The sequence below is a fragment of the Aulonocara stuartgranti genome (genome assembly GCF_965226115.1).
Source record: "Aulonocara stuartgranti genome assembly, chromosome: 22".
Taxonomy (NCBI): domain Eukaryota; kingdom Metazoa; phylum Chordata; class Actinopteri; order Cichliformes; family Cichlidae; genus Aulonocara; species Aulonocara stuartgranti.
Genome location: NC_138957.1, coordinates 35075899 through 35083073, shown reverse-complemented (window position 1 = coordinate 35083073; position 7175 = coordinate 35075899). Strand labels below are relative to the sequence as shown.

Sequence of the window (7175 nt, the reverse complement as noted above, 5' to 3'; positions counted from 1 at the left end):
GTTGATACTGTGAGTCAGATCTGTGATGAAGAAACTCTCCTGTAAATATTCAAACTGGGAAGTAGTTATTAAATGAGAATATTTTAGTAAACTGCAGTACTGATATATGTATGTATGTAGATTGCTCAGCTACATTCTTGGTCACAGAAATATTTCACATGATTTGATCTGAAGATTTAAAGTTTAGTTCATCAAGTCTTTAACTTCATCTTTGTGACATAAATTATTCTGACATTTACACTTTTTAACCTGCACTGATGTTCTGAAAGAGACATTTTTAGTGTCTCCTATGTTGATAAAGAAAGTTTCGTTTTTCTTTGGGTTATTTTATCAATTCTGACTTTGAAGAAAACCAGGACGGGTCTCATCATGGGTCACATGCAGGTTACAATAATCTGTCACCATGTTTTCTACTTCTTCTACACCCAACAGCAAAGATCATCACAAAATCCAACATGATGGAAAATAATGCAGCTGCAACAGACTTTAAAACTATTTATAACAGGGAGCAGCTGTTGGCTGTGATTCTATTTTACTTATAGCTTTTGTTTTCTTTTTTTTAGTTGTTTTCATTTTTTTACATTTACACTCTGATGTGATACAGCACATGTGATTCTCTCAGTCAAAGTTACTGAAGCAGAGATTTTCAGTGTATGGAAGCATCACTGCTGAACCTGAAGGATGATTATCAGACAGAAGAGCAGCTGAATGGAAACACATGAAAACCACTATTTGAAGACCTCAGTTTTTATTTGAAGTATTAAAACCATCAACAGTGCCACAAGCATGAAAACATGAAAACTATCAAAGCAATACAGACACAGAGGGAGCAGACTGAGAGAAGCTGCAGACTAAAGCCAGTATCAGAGTCCCAGTGAGTCAGCTCAGGACTGGGAACACTGGTCTGTCATCAGAGTCTCTGAGAGTGGAGTGTGGGAGCCCTGGGTGGCCTCACAGGTCACAGAGCCCACCTTCTCCCACTGGTCTGCAGGGAGCCTCAGGGTGCTGCTCCAGCTGTAGTGGCCGTCATTCTGCAGCGCCCCGGGGCTCCTGCTCTCCTCCCAGCTGATGCTGCCACTGCCATCCACCTTCCAGGACAGCCTCCAGTCTGAGGGGAAGCCCTTGTTGGCCACACACATGACTGTAGCCTTCCCCTGCTGCAGCTCCTCACTAGAGGGCGCCAGCACGGTCAGGGAGGGGGGGACTCGGCCCACTGCAGAGAGAGAGAGAGATGTTAGAGAAACTGGGAGTTGAAACTGCTCTTCAGCTGATTCACTTCTCTATCTGAGATTGGTAACCATAGAAACAGACAGGCTTCACTGCTGAACCATGGCAACAGACGAGTTTCAGTACCAAAGATAAAAATATTAAAGCATTTCTTTGACTTCTGATGTACTCATGTGCGTTATGTTTGTATTATTTATTAGTTTTATAATTAGAAAACAAACAGAAATTAACATGTCAGATTTTTCTCATAAACTTGTCATAAACAATTGTATGTAAAACAGAAAAAAGCATAGACCTTTTTTTGCTCTATTTGGAACAATAAAGATAACTGTACTTACTCACACATTAAAATTCATAAAATCATCAACCCTCAGACAGCAAACTGTTAATGTGTCATTAATAATGTTAAATCTTTAAGAACTATTAATTTTAGATGGATGTCACATTATTTGCAGCAAAAGGTTGAAGACAAAACTTTTATGAGAATGTAAAATATATAAACGTTTTCTACTTTTCTTCAAGAAAAAAAAAAACTTTTGAAAGTTTAATTTCCAGTAAAAATAAATACACAAGACGATTTTAGTCTGAATTCAAAATTTACACTGATATTAGATTTTATATTTATGAGAAACATGAAGTATTTATGTAGAAGGAAATGAAATGAACCTTAATGATACAAGTTTGAGCTTCATAAATGAGTGAAATGTACTTACAGTTAACATCCAGTCTGGTTCCTCCACCGAACGTGTACCACAGTGATACAAACTCATTGAGGCGCCGTACAAAAACCTCTGACTGTAGAGAGACACGGCTCTCTGACTCTGAAACAAACAAACTCAACAAAATCATTCACTGTTTGCATAATGTTATAAAAATAAAAAAGAAACAGTGCAACATGCTTTTATAAATTGCATTTTTAAAATTAGATTCACAGTTCAGATAATTTTATTAATTCCAAAGTTTGTTTGCAGCTTTCCCACACTACCTGCTCACACAGTCAAACTCACACAGCCTACAGTCTTTAAACAATAATCACGAGCACTGTTGCACGTCAAGGCAGAGATAAACAAGCAATGAGGTCAAGGAAAAAGTAAATAAATACATCAAAATGAACAAAAATGTTCAAAATAAATAAATAGAATATGAAGGGTAAATGTCTGAAAATGAAGAATCACAGAAACATTCATCTAAACGACTCCTGTCAGCGTTCAGGAATCTAACAGCTGAGGGAATGAAGGATCTGAAGTTTCTGTTTGTTCTACACTGAGGTTCAAGGTAACGGTGACCTGAGAACAACTTCCTGAACTCAGATGACAAAACAAGTTCAGGATGGATAATAATGTTTTTGTCCTTCATTTTCAGAGTGTCTCTCTGCCTGACCTCCGTGGTTTTGGAGCAGGTATTTATAAATAAAACACTGAACCAGCAGTTCAAGAAATGACTTTCTATAAATGGACATTAAAAGTGTCATGGTCAGGGGGAGCTGGCTGTGTTTTTCCATGATGTCTCTGTGCTTCCACCTCTGGGCGGAGCCCTCGTCAGCACACCTGCCATGCTCACCTGATTGTGATCCAGGACAAGCGGCAGTGTTTAAGACCAGCATCAGCATCTCTTCTTTGCTGGTCCGTCTGCTCAAAACATGTTAGTAACAGGCTGCCTTTACGTCTCGTGCTGTGTTTACCTTTCCTTGTTCTCCTTGTGCTCTCAGGAGCTTCTCAGATCCACCAGTCACATTATCAGCAGTTTGCATACCGACCTGTACGCAGGTCATGCTCACGCTGCTTCATGTTCTCAGGCTCATGTTTCATCACCTGTCTGCTCTCCTGCCTTCAACTGCCTTCAACTGTTCTTCATCACTGGATTAATCATGTTGAGCTCAGTACACTCATCCATCCAGCTCACTCAGCCAACATCACTCCCACTGGAGCGACCCCCACTCCACCTGCCAAAACCTTCACTTTTGTGATCCCCACACTAAGAAATCGTCTCCAGTGCCATTGTTCATTATTGTGTTGCATAATAAAGCTTCTGAGTGAACTTTATCCTGACTTCCTGTGATTGAATCTGCATTTCTCTCCACATCCATGTGCCGGCCTTTATTAACTTTTTTTATTGACATCAAAAAAGTTCAACCTTCTTCTTCTTTTTCTCTAAATAAATAAATAGGTTTGTTTTAAATGCCAGAGGCCCACCGGAATGTTTGCCTGTCGGCTCTCCACTGCTGTATTCAGAATCAGAATCAGAATACTTTATTAATGCCAAAGGAAATTATTGCCAGATGGAAGAAATTCCACATGGCAACTCTGCTTATTTGTTTTTTCTATTCAATCATTTATATCAATGTATTGACACCAATAAACTATACCAACAACTACACCTACATGACCTTCTGTGAAAGGACTGCTGCTACCTACCTGAATGAGTTTGTTTTAGAATTTAGATTTTATGTTATTTATCCCTATCTATATTGTTGCAGTTTATTACTGCCTTTTTTATTATTTATTGCTGCTCTTTTTTAAACGTATTCTTTTTAAACTGTATTGTTTATTGCACTGTAGAGGCTGGTGAGAAACAGTATTTTGTTTCAGCCCGGGTAACACCATACGAAATGACAATAAACTTCTTGAGTCTTGAGTCGTAGAGCTAAACCTTGCCAAGCTAAGTATTTGATGGAGCCTACAGTCTTCAATAATCCATAACTTGCTTCCTCCTTTTATCTGGCAACAGCTGAAGAAAGCTGTGAAGCTACAGTTGTCATATGCCGTGGGAGTGTCTGGTCGGGTGTGGTCCAGGTTCCTGTTGCCCGTCCCCTGGGGTGGAGTTGGCCAGCTCATCACCTGCTTCCAATTTCTGGGCCTCCATCTGGAGGGTTTTCAAGCCAGCGCTGCCTGCCACTCCTCGCCAGTTCGTCCTGCTACCACTAGTGGTAAACTAGCCTCCACTGTGTTTGGACTCTGTTTGTCTGGACCGTGAGTAAATGTGTTCTCCTGTGTTCTCCAGATACATCACCCGTCTTGCTCTGTTTCCACTCCGTTCTCCAGTCTGCCTAGAACCCTAGGACTACACACTCACCTTCTCCTCAGCCTGCCCTCCAGCCCATACTTCAACGGTGGATCCCTCTCCCCTGGACACCCTGGAACCTGGACCAGCTTCCCCACATTCTCAGCCATCCCTGGGATGCTCCCACAGCAACCCCTCCTCTGCCTAATAGTCGGTGTTTTCAAGTAAGCACAAGACTCTCCACTAGTACCACTCACCTCAGCCCTTTAATTGTTTACCAGATCAGTAAAACCTCTTTCCTGTGTTTGCAGAAGTTCCCGCCCGTGTTCTCTTTGTGTTCCACGTCCGTTTTCCCGTCCTCTGGTCTCCTTCAGTTCCTGCGAATAGTTTCTGTTAGACCCAGCCTTGTTTAAGTACCTTTTTCCTTCAAATAAATTGTACATAGTTCGAGCAATTGAGTCTGCTCTCGAGTCCACTGCATCCTTGTTTGTGACAACAGTATTCTCTTTTTGAGCAAAGATGTTAATGGCATGGATATGTAACTGACTTTTTGCATGTCCTGAGAACCTGAAGATAGCCTTTTCCCTAAATTTCTAAAGCCTACACGGACAAAGGCTGGGTCACACTTGTTGACTGATTTGAATAAACTTTGGCACAGTGGAAAATAAGCCCCCCTTGTACACTGTTATGCAACCAAGGAAAAGTTGTGAATCGTTATTGTTGAAACGACAACACACATTCAGCTCGCTTCTGCACTACTATAAACTTCGGCTTTGAGAGTTTGGAGAACGCTCTCGAAAACGCATACATTTCAAAACGGAGCTGTCCCGTCGCAGTGTGGACACTCTAAAACGTCGACTTTCTAAAACGATGACGCATTTTAGTCATGCGATGCAGTCATGTGACCAATTAAACAAAGATAGCAGAGGGCATTATACAGCACTTGTTTTGATTGCTCTCAATTTTGACAGCACTAAAAAAAGATTAATATCAGTTTGTACATGCTCCAGATAGCTTTTCTTCAAATTCTTTAATTCTCACTCGCTTTTGCGCAGGACTGGAACGTTTTCAATGTGGACGCACAACTCTGTGAAAACGACTGAAAACGCTAGGGTGGACGCGGAGCATTTTCAGAAGAAAAGGCCGTTTTCAAATCTATCCGGGCTAGTGTGGACGTAGCCTTAGGATCAGGTTGTGCAGGCTTTGTGCAGGTGATCATGTCTGAAACATCAAATTCTTCTCTGTCCCTGTCATCTGCGTGTGACTGGTTCCTGACATGGAGCTCATGTCCCTGATGTAAATATGACGAGAAAACTTGTCACTCTATGAAATGCCTCTGACTGTGAAAAGGTGCGGCTGTAAGGAAAGCTGGAGAGGACCCCGCCTGGGAGCAGTGTCATGACCAAACATGGCGAGACTCTCCCAGGCCCCTGACAATCTGCTCCTATATAAAGGAATAATACAATGTTTGTGTAAAAATCCATCATTCTACCCTTATCTGACTTCTACAGCACTCCAAACTTCTTAAAATGTATTTATTTTAAAAACCAAGAAAACAAAATATAGAAAGAAAAAAATACAAAACTATTTCCTTCAAAGTAAATACTGCCAGTAGAATGAGCTGCCTTGGTGGAGATTTATGTTCTTGGAGGGCCTCTCGTCAATGACAGAAATTAAATTTAAAAAAAAAGAAAACTCATTAAATTAGTTAAACTCGGACAACATGCTGATTAAGTGCTTTTATTTCTGCTATGCAAAAGTAAACCTTTGACAAAGGGAGCACAAAATGTAAAATATATTATCTCTGAAATTGAAAAACTTCAAACAATATTTGCTTTAGAGACAAAAGTTCTACTGAAACATTTTCAGGGAGACAAAAGAAGAAGTGAAGAAGATATTACTCTGTCTGAAGACAAAATGTAACACATCCAAGAGTCAGAATATATAATTAGTAAAGTTCAACAAAATGTAGCAGCAGCATCAGGGTTTTAAAATGAATCAATAAAAGTACAGAATTTAGTTCTTTGAGTGACTCAAATCTACTAACAGTTCACTTCCAGCCTGTTGCTCCAGCAAAAGTCCACCACAGTGATACAAACTCACTGATCAGCTCTCTGACTCTGAAATCGATAAAATGTCAAACTTGTGTTCAATCAAATCTAAGGAAGACAGTGAGTCATGAATTTAAAATAATCGCGTGACCCTCAATGATCTAATGATCATAAATTAAATGATCTCATTTAATAATAGTGACAGGACTGATTTTATCCATTTTCCTGAAAATAGTTTTCTTCAGTTTTCTCTGTCATTTTGTAAAACTATAAAGTGGAAAATGTTTAACTTCTTTAAGGCGCTTTAAAGTGGTATGAAAACCATAATGTTGTAGAAAAATTAAGTGGGTTTAAATAACAGACATTCAGAAAGGAACAATTTCAACACAAATGCGTCTAATTGGACACTGTTGGTCAATATTATCATGAAGTGATTGATCCACTGATAGAAATCATCAGACTGATCCAAGTCTCTGTGTGAGTCAGTCAGATGATTTCCATAGAGAGGCACTTTGCATCAGCAGCACCATGCTCCAGTGCTCTGGGAGAGTTTATAGTCCTGAGAGTTGAACACTGGATGACTGACAGCTGTCCTTCATCACAACAGAAGCCACAGAAATCCTCCTCATCAAAAACATGACTTTGATCTGCGTCCTCATCTGGACTCTCCTCTGCTGCTGCTTCACAGGTAAAGTCCAGAGAATCAAACTCCTCTCCTCTATCAACATCTGTCCCTCTGAAATGAAGCCCACAAAACCATGAAGCTGCTTTATGTTTTTGTCTCTGTGTCCTCAGAGTCCAGAGGACAGATCACAGTGACTCAGCCTGGAGCAGTGAGCTCTGCTGTGGGAGGATCTGTGAGCATGGATTGTAAAATCAGTCATACTGTCATTAATT

The 7175-nt window shown here is 40.3% G+C and overlaps 1 gene segment (V, D, J or C); it reads right to left on the bottom strand.

Moving 5' to 3' along the window:
- Positions 1 to 731: 731 nt before the first annotated feature.
- On the bottom strand, positions 732 to 2225 carry LOC309699648 (Ig kappa-b4 chain C region-like). The segment is given in 2 exons: positions 1941 to 2225; positions 732 to 1213 (listed from the first exon to the last, which is right to left on the bottom strand).
- Positions 2226 to 7175: the final 4950 nt, after the last annotated feature.